At 44.0% G+C, this 17,771-nt stretch overlaps 1 pseudogene; it reads right to left on the reverse strand.

Annotated features, from left to right (window-relative positions):
- LOC112221494 overlaps nucleotides 1–1,551 on the reverse strand; it is a 30,940-nt pseudogene extending 29,389 nt beyond the window's left edge.
- Nucleotides 1,552–17,771: the final 16,220 nt, after the last annotated feature.

The raw sequence follows: 17,771 nt of genomic DNA on the forward strand, positions 1-17,771 counted from the left end.
GGCAATTATTTTATAAACCAGAAGTATTTTTCTCTCATGTTCTATTGGTTTTTAAAATCAATGTTCTTTCATTGTCCAGTAGCACAAGGCACAATCCTAGTGATATTGGCAACACATACTAGTTGTTGCATATTTGGATGTCCCCACTTTCTAAATTTCTAACAGATTTTTTGATGTCTGTCACATGAAACCACTCATAATGGTGTTCTCTCACTAATTGCATTATGGAACAAACGTTTGCGTGTAACCTAGCCTACTGCCATGTGCGCATTGCTGCGCTTATAATTGGATCTAGCCTAGGCCTACTGGTTGTATGAATTTGGGATCTACCATCCTACAACTGTCCCAGAGTCTGTTTACACAGAATGAAACGAGAGAGAAATTGGCTGGGGTTGCAAGACGTAGAAGAGTAACAGCACCGGGGTCGGGTCACGGTCCCGGAGAAAGAGTAGAACACTCTGTATGTGACCCTTTAGATGAGGGAGAACATGTGGGCTGAGAAAACGTTTGTGTGTTTTTAAAGCTCACACTGCAATAACAAATAGAGTGCGACTGATTTGTTTTTCTCCTAAAGTAGTTGCGGTAGGAGTCCTGGCCATGAGCTTGTGGAGCTCCTGCTGGTGTTGCTTGTCTTCAGCGGCATGCTGGGCCTGTTGCTGCATCCCCTGGACAAAGTGTTGTGTGTGCTGGAAGGCTTCAATTTCATGGGGGACGGAAGAACAACAGACACACACGGGGGGGTCAAATAGGAATTCTCATTCAAAACAGTGATTCAACTCAACTCTCCTGACATAGTCAAAATACAACTGGCTCCAGGCTCTCTACGCTATTCCCCAACACCATCTGATAAGAGTGATGTTCAACAGTATTTGTCTTTATCTTTAAATTAGTTTCAAAACGTTTCCCCCTTCAGAGTGGGGATGGACGGCTCCTCTCTGGCAGGGACCGGGGTGCATGTGTCATTAAGATTCCTGCCTTGTGAGCGGCTCCTGCAGCTGGCCCTACTATAGCTCTGTGGCGGGCAGCATGCTGGTGGGCGCAACATCGCCTCTTCAACCTCAGGAGGCTGACAAAATGTGGCTTGTCACCATAAACCCTCACTAACTTTTACAGGTGCACAACCGTGAGAATCCTGTCGGGCTGTATCACCAGTATGGCAACTGCACCGCCCTCAAACACAAGGCTCTCCAGAGGGTGGTGCGTTCTGCACAACGCATCACCGGGGGCAAACTACCTGCCCTCCAGGACACCTACACCACCCGATGTCACAGGAAGGCCAAAAAGATCATCAAGGACAACAACCACCCGAGCCACTGCCTGTTCACCCCGCTATCATCCAGAAGGTGAGGTCAGTGCAGGTGCATCAAAGCAGGGACAGAGAGACTGAAAAACAGCTTCTATCTCAATGCCATCAGACCGTTAAACAGTCACCTCTAGCCGGCTAGCACCCGGTACTCTACCCTGCACCTTAGAGAATGCTGCTCTATATACATAGAGACACTGAACACTGGTCACTCATCATATATAACCACTACTATACATACCATCCATCATTTCTATATACACCATTCAATGAACAGCATTTTAGTTACACTGTTCATACACACTGCATATTTATTTATAAACTGTATTCGGGGCGGCAGGTAGGCTAGTGGTTAGATCATTGGGCCAGTAACCAAAAGGTTGCTCAATCAAATCCCCGAGCTGACAAGGTACAAATCTGTCGCTCTGCCCCTGATTGTATTTGGACGACTGTTACAGTATTTGGGTTGTTCATTGGATTCCTTCAGACATTTCTTAGTATATCTTGTGTAAATGAATCTGGTGTATATACATATAGATTGTATTTGGACGACTGTTACAGTATTTGGGTTTTTCATTGGATTCCTTCAGACATTTCTTGATTTCTTGTTCTTACTGGGATAAACAAAAGTGTTTTATTATTATTTGAGCATCTGTTTGACATTTTACTGCATTATTAGGAACTAGTAACAGAAGCATTTCACTGAACCTGCTAGAACATCTGCTAAACTGTATGGACCAATTCACTTTGTTTTGCTGCTATGACATCATACCTAAACGTAATGAAATGATTTTATGTTGAGAGTGGAAAACAGGTTCGGCTGCCTGCTAGCCAATACAATCACTTACAATAAAAGTGGCGTGGGGGAGGAAAAACTATAACAATGTTATTAAACAGGTTTGAGGTATCCCCTTGGATTGACAGGAAAGCTTCAAAATATTGTTTTAAGCAAATTTGTCACATTCTGGTTGTAGTGAAGTCAAGTGGCAATAAATGACGTATTTTGAACCTGATACAGCAACTTAAGTCTGTATCCAGATGAAAGGTTTTTAAATACAATCTGATTGCCAAATACTGGGTTTTATAGCCATTTCTGACAGAGATATCTGTGCCCGCTGTTTTATGGAGTCCAACGTTTTGTCCAGAAGGTCTTTGTCAGGCCTGGTCAAAACGTTACACTTGATAAAACGACGTGAGCTGGACAACGTAGTGCATTTAATCGTGATTTTATACAAAAACATTTTGGGAAAGGATAACTGGTTAAAACTTCTTAAGGATGACGCAGAATGCTGTTCCCATGCAGGAACAACACTCAGCGGATTTCAGAGCGCCACCTATAGTTTTTGATAAAACTCATAATTTCATTAAACTTTCATTAAAATACACATTCAAGGTAGTGAATTAAAGCTATTAAATCTATCCACCAAGTCAGATTTGTAAAATGCTTTTCGGCGAAAGCATGAGAAGCTATTATCTGATAGCATGTACCCCCAAAATACTGCAACGTCACCTAACACGACAGATTTTGCGGTAGCCGGCGCTACCCAAAACGCAGAAATAAAATATAAAACATTCATTACCTTTGACGAGCTTCTTTCTTGGCACTCCTAGATGTCCCATAAACATTTATTTGGGTCTTTTTTCGATTAAATCGGTCCATATATAGCCTAGATATCGATCTATGAAGACTGTGTAATCAAGGAAAAAACTGAGTTTGATAACGCAACGTCATTTTTAAAAAATTAAAGTCGCCGATAAACTTTCACAAAACACTTCTAAATACTTTTGTAATGCAACTTTAGGTATTAGTAAACGTTAATCATCTATCAAAATGATTATGGGGCGATGTATATTCTTTAGCTTCACGTCTTGAAATCATGTCCGGATATGTCTCAACCAAAACATCCTGTCGGAGACCGGAATAAATCGGCTGCCTTGTTTCGGTTTGACCAAGAAACAAATCCGAGACAAATGACAAGACTGTTGACATCGTGTGGAAGCTGTAGGTACTGCAACCTCGGCCCCATTTAATGTTGGTCACTTTTAACAATGGGTTGAAGTGGCGCATGGATATATTTTCCCATTTTCAGTGATCAGATTTTCCTGCACTTTTCGATGAAACGCACGTTCTGTTATAGTCACAGCCGTGATTTAACCAGTTTTAGAAACGTCTGAGTGTTTTCTATCCACACATACTAATCATATGCATATACTATATTCCTGGCATGAGTAGCAGGGCGCTGAAATGTTGCGCGATTTTTAACAAAAAGCTGCGAAAATTTGCAGCCTCCCTAAGAGGTGCAGGCTAACCGGTTGCAAAAATAACCCTTACTGGCATCCCTATTTTGAAACATTTGGCCCTTGACCCATTAGCTGTCCTGTGCTAGTGAACTCACCAGACGTCCACTCTTGCCACAGAGGCTGGCGTACTTGAGCCAGGTCCTCATGTCGTCGTGGAGGTTGATGACCAGCGAGCAAACCATCAGGGTCCTCTGCCAGTCCTCTACGATCCGCTGGTAAACCTAGAGAAAGAGAAACAAAGAGCAATCTATCAATTCAATGTATTTTATAAAGCCCTTCTTAGGGTGTCTTCAGGAAGTATTCAAACCCCTTGATTTATTCCACATTTTATTTTACTACAGCCTGAATTCAATCTATCAATTCAATGTATTTTATAAAGCCCTTCTTAGGGTGTCTTCAGAAAGTATTCAAACCCCTTGATTTATTCCACATTTTATTTTACTACAGCTTGAATTCAATCTATCAATTCAATGTATTTTATAAAGCCCTTCTTAGGGTGTCTTCAGAAAGTATTCAAACCCCTTGATTTATTCCACATTTTATTTTACTACAACCTGAATTCAATCTATCAATTCAATGTATTTTATAAAGCCCTTCTTAGGGTGTCTTCAGAAAGTATTCAAACCCCTTGATTTATTCCACATTTTATTTTACTACAGCCTGAATTCAATCTATCAATTCAATGTATTTTATAAAGCCCTTCTTAGGGTGTCTTCAGGAAGTATTCAAACCCCTTGATTTATTCCACATTTTATTTTACTACAGCCTGAATTCAATCTATCAATTCAATGTATTTTATAAAGCCCTTCTTAGGGTGTCTTCAGAAAGTATTCAAACCCCTTGATTTATTCCACATTTTATTTTACTACAGCTTGAATTCAAAATGGATTAGATAGGGTTTTATTCCGGCCCAGCTACATACAATAAATACCCCATAATGACAAACTGAAAAAAAGTTGTTCAACATTTCGCTTTAATTTATTGAAAATTAAGTACAGAAAATGTCAAATTTACATAAAGATTCAGACCCCTTAGTCAATACATTTTAGAATCACCTTTGGCAGGTTTGAGTCTTTCTGGGTAAGTCTAAGAGCTTTGCACACCTGGATTGTACAATATTTGCACATTATAATTGTTTTATTTCTTTAAACTATGTCAAGTTGGTTGTTGATCACTGTAGTAGTAGTTGTAGATGTGTTGAGCGATTCGTGCTTTTCGAGGTCGGTTCGATTATAAACAAATAATCTCAGTTATTGATTTCAGTTTTAATTATTTGTTTTGACATTAAATGCACTATGCATTATGTGGTTTGAATGTTGTAACAAAACAGAATAAAACAAATACAAGTTTTTTTAAAACTATTAACTCCCTACTATGTCACACAGTTCAAGCTTATTTATCTCTACAAAAACTGTGCATTGACCTCATAGAAAGAAAAAATGGAATTCAAATAATTGAACTGACATTTATGTAAATCGCTCACTACTAATTGCTAAACATCAATTTAAGTCTTGCCATAGATTCTCAAGACAATTTTAAGTCAAAACTGTAACTTGGCCACTCATGAACTTTTAATGTCGCCTTGGTAAGCAACTCCAGTGTATATTGCCTTGTATTTCAGGTTATTGTCTTGCTGAAAAGTACATTTGTCTCCCAGTGTCTGTTGGAAAGCAGACAACCAGGTTTTCTTCTAGGATTTTGTCTGTGCTTAGTTTCTTTTTATACAAAAATATCCCTAGTCCTTGCAGATGACAAGCATACCAATAACGTAATGCAGCCACCACTACGCTTGAAAATAAGAAGAGTGGTACTCAGTGATGTGTTGTGTTGGATTTCCCCCCAAACATAACACTTTGTATTCAGTGGATTCCTTTGCCACATTACTTGCAGTATTACTTTAGTGCCTTGTTGCAAACAGGATGCATGTTTTGGAATATTTTATTCTGTACAGACTTCCTTCTTTTCACTCTGTCATTTAGGTTAGTATTGTGGAGTAACTACAATGTTGTTGATCCATCCTCAGTTTTCATCTATCACAGCCATTAATCTCTAACTGTTGGCCTCATGGTGAAATCCCTGAGTGGTTTCCTTCCTCTCCGGCAACTGAGTTAGGAATGATGTCTGTGTCTTTGTAGTGACTGGGTGTATTGATACACCATCCAAAGTGTAATTAATAACGTCACCTTGCTCAAAGGGATATGTTTATTTGAGTTTTTACCCCTCTACCAATAAGAGCCCTTCTTTGCTAGGCATTGGAAAACCTCCCTGGTCCTTGTAGTTGAATCTGTGTTTGAAATGCACTGCACGACTGAGGGACCTTACAGATAATTGTATGTGTGGGGTAGAGAGAAGAGGTAGTCATTCAAAAATCACATTAAACACTTTTATTGCACACAGAGTGAGTCCATGCAACTTATTATGTGAGTTGTTAAGCACATTTTTATTTCTGAACATATTTAGGCTTTGCCATAACAATGGGGTTGAACACTTATTGAATCAAGACATTTCAGGTTTTCATTTTTATTCCACATTATGGGGTTTTGTGTGTAGCCCAGTGATAGTGTGTAGGCCAAAATCTCAATGTAATCATTTAAATTCAGGCTGTAACACAACAAAATGTGGAAACAGTCAAGGGGTATGCATTCTTTCTGAAGGAACTGTACACATTTGTAGTTTTCACAAATTGCTTTCCAGGAGAATTGACCAGACTTTACACACAATGTCCAGGTAGATGGTATTTTCCTCTTTTAGAAACACATTCTCTAGACACTAGAGAATACAAACAAACACACGTGTGCAAACAAAAGTTGGTTGAAGACCAGCCTGGTTGAAGGGGGAAGAAATTACCCACAAAGTGCACACAAGCGCATATAAGTAATGGGTAAACACAACAACGACCATAGTGTGCACAAGTGTGTCCTGCAGCGTTGTTTGAGAGCCCAGGACATTAATGTGGGGACACAGTCAACATGGTTTTTAGCTCATGCAATGCATTCCCCTTCATTCCAGGCCTGCGTCCCAAATGGCACCCTATTCCCAAAGTGCACTACTTTTGACCAGGAAGGGAAGATGGTACTATTTGGAACTCAATCTAGGTCGTTTGACAGAGGAGTGTGCGACTCTCTTGACAGAGGGGTCAGGTTAGACGCCAATAAGTCACGGTAGAAGGGAAGCCTGTCAAGATTTGAACCTGAGACTCTGGCGCTGTCATTAAACGAGCCTTGTTTACTCTGCTGGTCCCCCCCCCCACCTCTCTTCTTTTATATATGGAAAGTGGAACCATCTAAGGTTTGGGGGTTTACATATCCCCTTGTTTACTCTGCTGGTCCCCCCCCACCTCTCTTCTTTTATGAATGGAAAGTGGAACCATCTAAGGTTTGGGGGTTTACATATCCCCTTGTTTACTCTGCTGGTCCCCCCCCACCTCTCTTCTTTATGAATGGAAAGTGGAACCATCTAAGGTTTGGGGGTTTACATATCCCCTTGTTTACTCTGCTGGTCCCCCCCCCACCTCTCTTCTTTATGAATGGAAAGTGGAACCATCTAAGGTTTGGGGGTTTACATATCCCCTTGTTTACTCTGCTGGTCCCCCCCCACCTCTCTTCTTTATGAATGGAAAGTGGAACCATCTAAGGTTTGGGGGTTTACATATCCCCTTGTTTACTCTGCTGGTCCCCCCCCACCTCTCTTCTTTATGAATGGAAAGTGGAACCATCTAAGGTTTGGGGGTTTACATATCCCCTTGTTTACTCTGCTGGTCCCCCCCACCTCTCTTCTTTATGAATGGAAAGTGGAACCATCTAAGGTTTGGGGGTTTACATATCCCCTTGTTTACTCTGCTGGTCCCCCCCCCCCCCCCACCTCTCTTCTTTTATGAATGGAAAGTGGAACCATCTAAGGTTTGGGGGTTTACATATCCCCTTGTTTACTCTGCTGGTCCCCCCCACCTCTCTTCTTTTATGAATGGAAAGTGGAACCATCTAAGGTTTGGGGGTTTACATATCCCCTTGTTTACTCTGCTGGTCCCCCCACCTCTCTTCTTTATGAATGGAAAGTGGAACCATCTAAGGTTTGGGGGTTTACATATCCCCTTGTTTACTCTGCTGGTCCCCCCACCTCTCTTCTTTATGAATGGAAAGTGGAACCATCTAAGGTTTGGGGGTTTACATATCCCCTTGTTTACTCTGCTGGTCCCCCCCCCACCTCTCTTCTTTATGAATGGAAAGTGGAACCATCTAAGGTTTGGGGGTTTTACATATCCCCTTGTTTACTCTGCTGGTCCCCCCCCACCTCTCTTCTTTATGAATGGAAAGTGGAACCATCTAAGGTTTGGGGGTTTACATATCCCCTTGTTTACTCTGCTGGTCCCCCCCCTCTGCTGGTCCCCCACCTCTCTTCTTTTTATGAATGGAAAGTGGAACCATCTAAGGTTTGGGGGTTTACATATCCCCTTGTTTACTCTGCTGGTCCCCCACCTCTCTTCTTTATGAATGGAAAGTGGAACCATCTAAGGTTTGGGGGTTTACATATCCCCTTGTTTACTCTGCTGGTCCCCCCCACCTCTCTTCTTTTATGAATGGAAAGTGGAACCATCTAAGGTTTGGGGGTTTACATATCCCCTTGTTTACTCTGCTGGTCCCCCCACCTCTCTTCTTTATGAATGGAAAGTGGAACCATCTAAGGTTTGGGGGTTTACATATCCCCTTGTTTACTCTGCTGGTCCCCCCACCTCTCTTCTTTATGAATGGAAAGTGGAACCATCTAAGGTTTGGGGGTTTACATATCCCCTTGTTTACTCTGCTGGTCCCCCCCCCCTCTCTTCTTTATGAATGGAAAGTGGAACCATCTAAGGTTTGGGGGTTTACATATCCCCTTGTTTACTCTGCTGGTCCCCCCCCACCTCTCTTCTTTATGAATGGAAAGTGGAACCATCTAAGGTTTGGGGGTTTACATATCCCCTTGTTTACTCTGCTGGTCCCCCCCCCACCTCTCTTCTTTATGAATGGAAAGTGGAACCATCTAAGGTTTGGGGGTTTACATATCCCCTTGTTTACTCTGCTGGTCCCCCCCCACCTCTCTTCTTTATGAATGGAAAGTGGAACCATCTAAGGTTTGGGGGTTTACATATCCCCTTGTTTACTCTGCTGGTCCCCCCCCACCTCTCTTCTTTTATGAATGGAAAGTGGAACCATCTAAGGTTTGGGGGTTTACATATCCCCTTGTTTACTCTGCTGGTCCCCCCCCCCTCTCTTCTTTATGAATGGAAAGTGGAACCATCTAAGGTTTGGGGGTTTACATATCCCCTTGTTTACTCTGCTGGTCCCCCCCACCTCTCTTCTTTATGAATGGAAAGTGGAACCATCTAAGGTTTGGGGGTTTACATATCCCCTTGTTTACTCTGCTGGTCCCCCCCACCTCTCTTCTTTATGAATGGAAAGTGGAACCATCTAAGGTTTGGGGGTTTACATATCCCCTTGTTTACTCTGCTGGTCCCCCCCCACCTCTCTTCTTTTATGAATGGAAAGTGGAACCATCTAAGGTTTGGGGGTTTACATATCCCCTTGTTTACTCTGCTGGTCCCCCCCCCACCTCTCTTCTTTATGAATGGAAAGTGGAACCATCTAAGGTTTGGGGGTTTACATATCCCCTTGTTTACTCTGCTGGTCCCCCCCACCTCTCTTCTTTATGAATGGAAAGTGGAACCATCTAAGGTTTGGGGGTTTACATATCCCCTTGTTTACTCTGCTGGTCCCCCCCACCTCTCTTCTTTATGAATGGAAAGTGGAACCATCTAAGGTTTGGGGGTTTACATATCCCCTTGTTTACTCTGCTGGTCCCCCCACCTCTCTTCTTTATGAATGGAAAGTGGAACCATCTAAGGTTTGGGGTTTACATATCCCCTTGTTTACTTACATATCCCCTTGTTTACTCTGCTGGTCCCCCCCCCACCTCTCTTCTTTATGAATGGAAAGTGGAACCATCTAAGGTTTGGGGGTTTACATATCCCCTTGTTTACTCTGCTGGTCCCCCCCCTCCTCTCTTCTTTATGAATGGAAAGTGGAACCATCTAAGGTTTGGGGGTTTACATATCCCCTTGTTTACTCTGCTGGTCCCCCCCCCACCTCTCTTCTTTATGAATGGAAAGTGGAACCATCTAAGGTTTGGGGGTTTACATATCCCCTTGTTTACTCTGCTGGTCCCCCCCACCTCTCTTCTTTATGAATGGAAAGTGGAACCATCTAAGGTTTGGGGGTTTACATATCCCCTTGTTTACTCTGCTGGTCCCCCCCACCTCTCTTCTTTATGAATGGAAAGTGGAACCATCTAAGGTTTGGGGGTTTACATATCCCCTTGTTTACTCTGCTGGTCCCCCCCACCTCTCTTCTTTATGAATGGAAAGTGGAACCATCTAAGGTTTGGGGGTTTACATATCCCCTTGTTTACTCTGCTGGTCCCCCCCACCTCTCTTCTTTTATGAATGGAAAGTGGAACCATCTAAGGTTTGGGGGTTTACATATCCCCTTGTTTACTCTGCTGGTCCCCCCCCACCTCTCTTCTTTTATGAATGGAAAGTGGAACCATCTAAGGTTTGGGGGTTTACATATCCCCTTGTTTACTCTGCTGGTCCCCCCCACCTCTCTTCTTTTATGAATGGAAAGTGGAACCATCTAAGGTTTGGGGGTTTACATATCCCCTTGTTTACTCTGCTGGTCCCCCCCCACCTCTCTTCTTTATGAATGGAAAGTGGAACCATCTAAGGTTTGGGGGTTTACATATCCCCTTGTTTACTCTGCTGGTCCCCCCCACCTCTCTTCTTTTATGAATGGAAAGTGGAACCATCTAAGGTTTGGGGGTTTACATATCCCCTTGTTTACTCTGCTGGTCCCCCCCACCTCTCTTCTTTATGAATGGAAAGTGGAACCATCTAAGGTTTGGGGGTTTACATATCCCCTTGTTTACTCTGCTGGTCCCCCCCACCTCTCTTCTTTTATGAATGGAAAGTGGAACCATCTAAGGTTTGGGGGTTTACATATCCCCTTGTTTACTCTGCTGGTCCCCCCCCTGGTCCTCTCTTCTTTTATGAATGGAAAGTGGAACCATCTAAGGTTTGGGGGTTTACATATCCCCTTGTTTACTCTGCTGGTCCCCCCCACCTCTCTTCTTTATGAATGGAAAGTGGAACCATCTAAGGTTTGGGGGTTTACATATCCCCTTGTTTACTCTGCTGGTCCCCCCCCCCCCCACCTCTCTTCTTTTATGAATGGAAAGTGGAACCATCTAAGGTTTGGGGGTTTACATATCCCCTTGTTTACTCTGCTGGTCCCCCCCCCACCTCTCTTCTTTATGAATGGAAAGTGGAACCATCTAAGGTTTGGGGGTTTACATATCCCCTTGTTTACTCTGCTGGTCCCCCCCCACCTCTCTTCTTTATGAATGGAAAGTGGAACCATCTAAGGTTTGGGGGTTTACATATCCCCTTTTTACTCTGCTGGTCCCCCCCCCACCTCTCTTCTTTATGAATGGAAAGTGGAACCATCTAAGGTTTGGGGGTTTACATATCCCCTTGTTTACTCTGCTGGTCCCCCCACCTCTCTTCTTTATGAATGGAAAGTGGAACCATCTAAGGTTTGGGGGTTTACATATCCCCTTGTTTACTCTGCTGGTCCCCCCCCACCTCTCTTCTTTATGAATGGAAAGTGGAACCATCTAAGGTTTGGGGGTTTACATATCCCCTTGTTTACTCTGCTGGTCCCCCCCACCTCTCTTCTTTTATGAATGGAAAGTGGAACCATCTAAGGTTTGGGGGTTTACATATCCCCTTGTTTACTCTGCTGGTCCCCCCCACCTCTCTTCTTTATGAATGGAAAGAATGGAACCATCTTGGGGGTTTACATATCCCCTTGTTTACTCTGCTGGTCCCCCCCCACCTCTCTTCTTTATGAATGGAAAGTGGAACCATCTAAGGTTTGGGGGTTTACATATCCCCTTGTTTACTCTGCTGGTCCCCCCCCCACCTCTCTTCTTTTATGAATGGAAAGTGGAACCATCTAAGGTTTGGGGGTTTACATATCCCCTTGTTTACTCTGCTGGTCCCCCCCACCTCTCTTCTTTTATGAATGGAAAGTGGAACCATCTAAGGTTTGGGGGTTTACATATCCCCTTGTTTACTCTGCTGGTCCCCCCCCCCCCACCTCTCTTCTTTATGAATGGAAAGTGGAACCATCTAAGGTTTGGGGGTTTACATATCCCCTTGTTTACTCTGCTGGTCCCCCCCCCACCTCTCTTCTTTATGAATGGAAAGTGGAACCATCTAAGGTTTGGGGGTTTACATATCCCCTTGTTTACTCTGCTGGTCCCCCCCCACCTCTCTTCTTTTATGAATGGAAAGTGGAACCATCTAAGGTTTGGGGGTTTACATATCCCCTTGTTTACTCTGCTGGTCCCCCCCCACCTCTCTTCTTTTATGAATGGAAAGTGGAACCATCTAAGGTTTGGGGGTTTACATATCCCCTTGTTTACTCTGCTGGTCCCCCCCACCTCTCTTCTTTATGAATGGAAAGTGGAACCATCTAAGGTTTGGGGGTTTACATATCCCCTTGTTTACTCTGCTGGTCCCCCCACCTCTCTTCTTTTATGAATGGAAAGTGGAACCATCTAAGGTTTGGGGGTTTACATATCCCCTTGTTTACTCTGCTGGTCCCCCCCCACCTCTCTTCTTTATGAATGGAAAGTGGAACCATCTAAGGTTTGGGGGTTTACATATCCCCTTGTTTACTCTGCTGGTCCCCCCCCACCTCTCTTCTTTTATGAATGGAAAGTGGAACCATCTAAGGTTTGGGGGTTTACATATCCCCTTGTTTACTCTGCTGGTCCCCCCCCACCTCTCTTCTTTATGAATGGAAAGTGGAACCATCTAAGGTTTGGGGGTTTACATATCCCCTTGTTTACTCTGCTGGTCCCCCCCACCTCTCTTCTTTTATGAATGGAAAGTGGAACCATCTAAGGTTTGGGGGTTTACATATCCCCTTGTTTACTCTGCTGGTCCCCCCCACCTCTCTTCTTTTATGAATGGAAAGTGGAACCATCTAAGGTTTGGGGGTTTACATATCCCCTTGTTTACTCTGCTGGTCCCCCCCACCTCTCTTCTTTTATGAATGGAAAGTGGAACCATCTAAGGTTTGGGGGTTTACATATCCCCTTGTTTACTCTGCTGGTCCCCCCCCCCCACCTCTCTTCTTTATGAATGGAAAGTGGAACCATCTAAGGTTTGGGGGTTTACATATCCCCTTGTTTACTCTGCTGGTCCCCCCACCTCTCTTCTTTTATGAATGGAAAGTGGAACCATCTAAGGTTTGGGGGTTTACATATCCCCTTGTTTACTCTGCTGGTCCCCACCTCTCTTCTTTTTATGAATGGAAAGTGGAACATATCCCCTTGTTTACTCTGCTGGTCCCCCCCACCTCTCTTCTTTATGAATGGAAAGTGGAACCATCTAAGGTTTGGGGGTTTACATATCCCCTTGTTTACTCTGCTGGTCCCCCCCCCCCCTCTCTTCTTTTATGAATGGAAAGTGGAACCATCTAAGGTTTGGGGGTTTACATATCCCCTTGTTTACTCTGCTGGTCCCCCCCCACCTCTCTTCTTTATGAATGGAAAGTGGAACCATCTAAGGTTTGGGGGTTTACATATCCCCTTGTTTACTCTGCTGGTCCCCCCCCACCTCTCTTCTTTTATGAATGGAAAGTGGAACCATCTAAGGTTTGGGGGTTTTACATATCCCCTTGTTTACTCTGCTGGTCCCCCCCACCTCTCTTCTTTTATGAATGGAAAGTGGAACCATCTAAGGTTTGGGGGTTTACATATCCCCTTGTTTACTCTGCTGGTCCCCCCCCACCTCTCTTCTTTTATGAATGGAAAGTGGAACCATCTAAGGTTTGGGGGTTTACATATCCCCTTGTTTACTCTGCTGGTCCCCCCACCTCTCTTCTTTATGAATGGAAAGTGGAACCATCTAAGGTTTGGGGGTTTACATATCCCCTTTGTTTACTCTGCTGGTCCCCCCACCTCTCTTCTTTTATGAATGGAAAGTGGAACCATCTAAGGTTTGGGGGTTTTACATATCCCCTTGTTTACTCTGCTGGTCCCCCCACCTCTCTTCTTTATGAATGGAAAGTGGAACCATCTAAGGTTTGGGGGTTTACATATCCCCTTGTTTACTCTGCTGGTCCCCCCACCTCTCTTCTTTTATGAATGGAAAGTGGAACCATCTAAGGTTTGGGGGTTTACATATCCCCTTGTTTACTCTGCTGGTCCCCCCCCACCTCTCTTCTTTTATGAATGGAAAGTGGAACCATCTAAGGTTTGGGGGTTTACATATCCCCTTGTTTACTCTGCTGGTCCCCCCCACCTCTCTTCTTTATGAATGGAAAGTGGAACCATCTAAGGTTTGGGGGTTTACATATCCCCTTGTTTACTCTGCTGGTCCCCCCCCCACCTCTCTTCTTTATGAATGGAAAGTGGAACCATCTAAGGTTTGGGGGTTTTACATATCCCCTTGTTTACTCTGCTGGTCCCCCCCACCTCTCTTCTTTATGAATGGAAAGTGGAACCATCTAAGGTTTGGGGGTTTACATATCCCCTTGTTTACTCTGCTGGTCCCCCCCACCTCTCTTCTTTTATGAATGGAAAGTGGAACCATCTAAGGTTTGGGGGTTTACATATCCCCTTGTTTACTCTGCTGGTCCCCCCCCCACCTCTCTTCTTTATGAATGGAAAGTGGAACCATCTAAGGTTTGGGGGTTTACATATCCCCTTGTTTACTCTGCTGGTCCCCCCCTCTCTTCTTTTATGAATGGAAAGTGGAACCATCTAAGGTTTGGGGGTTTACATATCCCTGTTTACTCTGCTGGTCCCCCCCACCTCTCTTCTTTATGAATGGAAAGTGGAACCATCTAAGGTTTGGGGGTTTACATATCCCCCTTGTTTACTCTGCTGGTCCCCCCACCTCTCTTCTTTATGAATGGAAAGTGGAACCATCTAAGGTTTGGGGGTTTACATATCCCCTTGTTTACTCTGCTGGTCCCCCCCCACCTCTCTTCTTTATGAATGGAAAGTGGAACCATCTAAGGTTTGGGGGTTTACATATCCCCTTGTTTACTCTGCTGGTCCCCCCCCCACCTCTCTTCTTTATGAATGGAAAGTGGAACCATCTAAGGTTTGGGGGTTTACATATCCCCTTGTTTACTCTGCTGGTCCCCCCCCACCTCTCTTCTTTTATGAATGGAAAGTGGAACCATCTAAGGTTTGGGGGTTTACATATCCCCTTGTTTACTCTGCTGGTCCCCCCCCTCTCTTCTTTTACCTCTCTTCTTTTATGAATGGAAAGTGGAACCATCTAAGGTTTGGGGGTTTACATATCCCCTTGTTTACTCTGCTGGTCCCCCCCCACCTCTCTTCTTTTATGAATGGAAAGTGGAACCATCTAAGGTTTGGGGGTTTTACATATCCCCTTGTTTACTCTGCTGGTCCCCCCCCACCTCTCTTCTTTATGAATGGAAAGTGGAACCATCTAAGGTTTGGGGGTTTACATATCCCCTTGTTTACTCTGCTGGTCCCCCCCACCTCTCTTCTTTTATGAATGGAAAGTGGAACCATCTAAGGTTTGGGGGTTTACATATCCCCTTGTTTACTCTGCTGGTCCCCCCCACCTCTCTTCTTTTTATGAATGGAAAGTGGAACCATCTAAGGTTTGGGGGTTTACATATCCCCTTGTTTACTCTGCTGGTCCCCCCCACCTCTCTTCTTTATGAATGGAAAGTGGAACCATCTAAGGTTTGGGGGTTTACATATCCCCTTGTTTACTCTGCTGGTCCCCCCCCACCTCTCTTCTTTTATGAATGGAAAGTGGAACCATCTAAGGTTTGGGGGTTTACATATCCCCTTGTTTACTCTGCTGGTCCCCCCCCACCTCTCTTCTTTATGAATGGAAAGTGGAACCATCTAAGGTTTGGGGGTTTACATATCCCCTTGTTTACTCTGCTGGTCCCCCCCCACCTCTCTTCTTTATGAATGGAAAGTGGAACCATCTAAGGTTTGGGGGTTTACATATCCCCTTGTTTACTCTGCTGGTCCCCCCCTCTCTTCTTTTACCTCTCTTCTTTATGAATGGAAAGTGGAACCATCTAAGGTTTGGGGGTTTACATATCCCCTTGTTTACTCTGCTGGTCCCCCCCACCTCTCTTCTTTATGAATGGAAAGTGGAACCATCTAAGGTTTGGGGGTTTACATATCCCCTTGTTTACTCTGCTGGTCCCCCCACCTCTCTTCTTTATGAATGGAAAGTGGAACCATCTAAGGTTTGGGGGTTTACATATCCCCTTGTTTACTCTGCTGGTCCCCCCCCACCTCTCTTCTTTATGAATGGAAAGTGGAACCATCTAAGGTTTGGGGGTTTACATATCCCCTTGTTTACTCTGCTGGTCCCCCCCACCTCTCTTCTTTATGAATGGAAAGTGGAACCATCTAAGGTTTGGGGGTTTACATATCCCCCTGGGAGATGTGACAGGCCCTAAGGAGAAGTAAATAATAGCCTTGTTGGGTTTGTGTCTAAGCAACACTTGTGTGGAGGTTTGTGTGTGAGGGTGAAGGGGTATGCGTGTGTTTGCGTGGTGTCTTAGGCAAAGCTTCAAAATGTCAACAAGACTCTACCTCACAGAGGGAGAGAGAGAGAGAGGCTGGAATTCCAGCCAGACAAAGAGTGGTAGTATTAAACATGACTTTTACCACTCTTCTGAAAGTGAAGTCATCACGTGTTGGGAACTGCTTCCCTTGCATTGGCATTGAGTGCATACTGGAACTCTCACCACACCTACTTTTAAGTTTTCTGTCTGAGCGTGCACCGACAGTGGCCTAAAAATACCTCCAAGGTCTTGTTTTGATTTCCAATTAGGATGGTGGTAATGGGGCTAACTATACACAGCACATGGATCCAGTACATTTTTAGTTTGGGTCATTTTCTCGTCGGTGTTCGTATTGAGTTGCACAGTCATACACATACATTGTACCTGGTTGATTGTGTCAGTAGCATATGCATGTCTCAAAGATAAAGCCATGCAAGTCTAAGTACACATGGGCGGTACAGTTAAACTGCAAATGGCTCATTAAAATGTATAAACATGTCAAAAGCAGGCCGTCAATGGTTAACATTGGTTAACTGTCCTAACTGCTCTTGAAGAGTGTATTACAGGATCTAACTAACCACGTGCATGTTGTTAGGAATCTGGGTGTATACACCAGTGTAACACCAGCGTGGCATTGGAAAAGCCACATCAATGCATAATCCCATTAGGTAGGGCTAACTAACTAAATAACCTCTTTCATCTGTTGTGGAGGCTTTCTGCATCTCTCCGTTGACCATTTTCATAAAGCACATTCAATTTGAATTCTCTCTTGTTGAGAGTTGACTGATAGCGAAGTGAGCCATGCAATGTTCTTTCATAAACAATGTTATCAGTGTTCGCCTCGACACAAACAGATCTAGGACCAGGCTAACTTCCTAGACAATTAGTATACAGATCAAAGTCCTAGTGTATGCTGATCGTCAGCTTAACATCCTGATCTTAGCTTCTTCAAATGTCCATTGTAGACAATGACAAGCTTTTCTGTATGTATGGTACTTGGTTCTATATTATTGGTATGAAAAGTCGGCCAGCACTCACAAATAAAATATGAATGATATTGAATTATTTATTATCAGTGGTCACATGGACACGTTTCGACCATCAAGCCTTTGTCAACTAGTTATACCTGCAAATGTTGTTGTGAAACATTAGTGGAGAGTTTCGTGCTTACCTTGTAAGCTCTGCTGTAACTCTCTCCAGCCATGGCGGTCAGCTCTGCATCCAGTAGATCTCTGGTCTTGTCGATGTACTGGAATAGCACACACGTAGGTACACACCACAGGGGGTTGGTGGCACCTTAATTGGGGAGGACGGGCTCGTGGTAATGACTGGAGTGGAATGGTATCAAATACATCAGACACATTGGTTTCAAGGTGTATGATGCCAGCTCATTTGCTCTGTCCCGGACATTATTTTGAGCCGTTCTCCCCTCAGCAGCTTCCACTGGAACACACACACACACACACACACACACACACGAAAAGGAC

This window comes from Oncorhynchus tshawytscha, linkage group LG22 (assembly GCF_018296145.1).
Source record: "Oncorhynchus tshawytscha isolate Ot180627B linkage group LG22, Otsh_v2.0, whole genome shotgun sequence".
Taxonomy (NCBI): domain Eukaryota; kingdom Metazoa; phylum Chordata; class Actinopteri; order Salmoniformes; family Salmonidae; genus Oncorhynchus; species Oncorhynchus tshawytscha.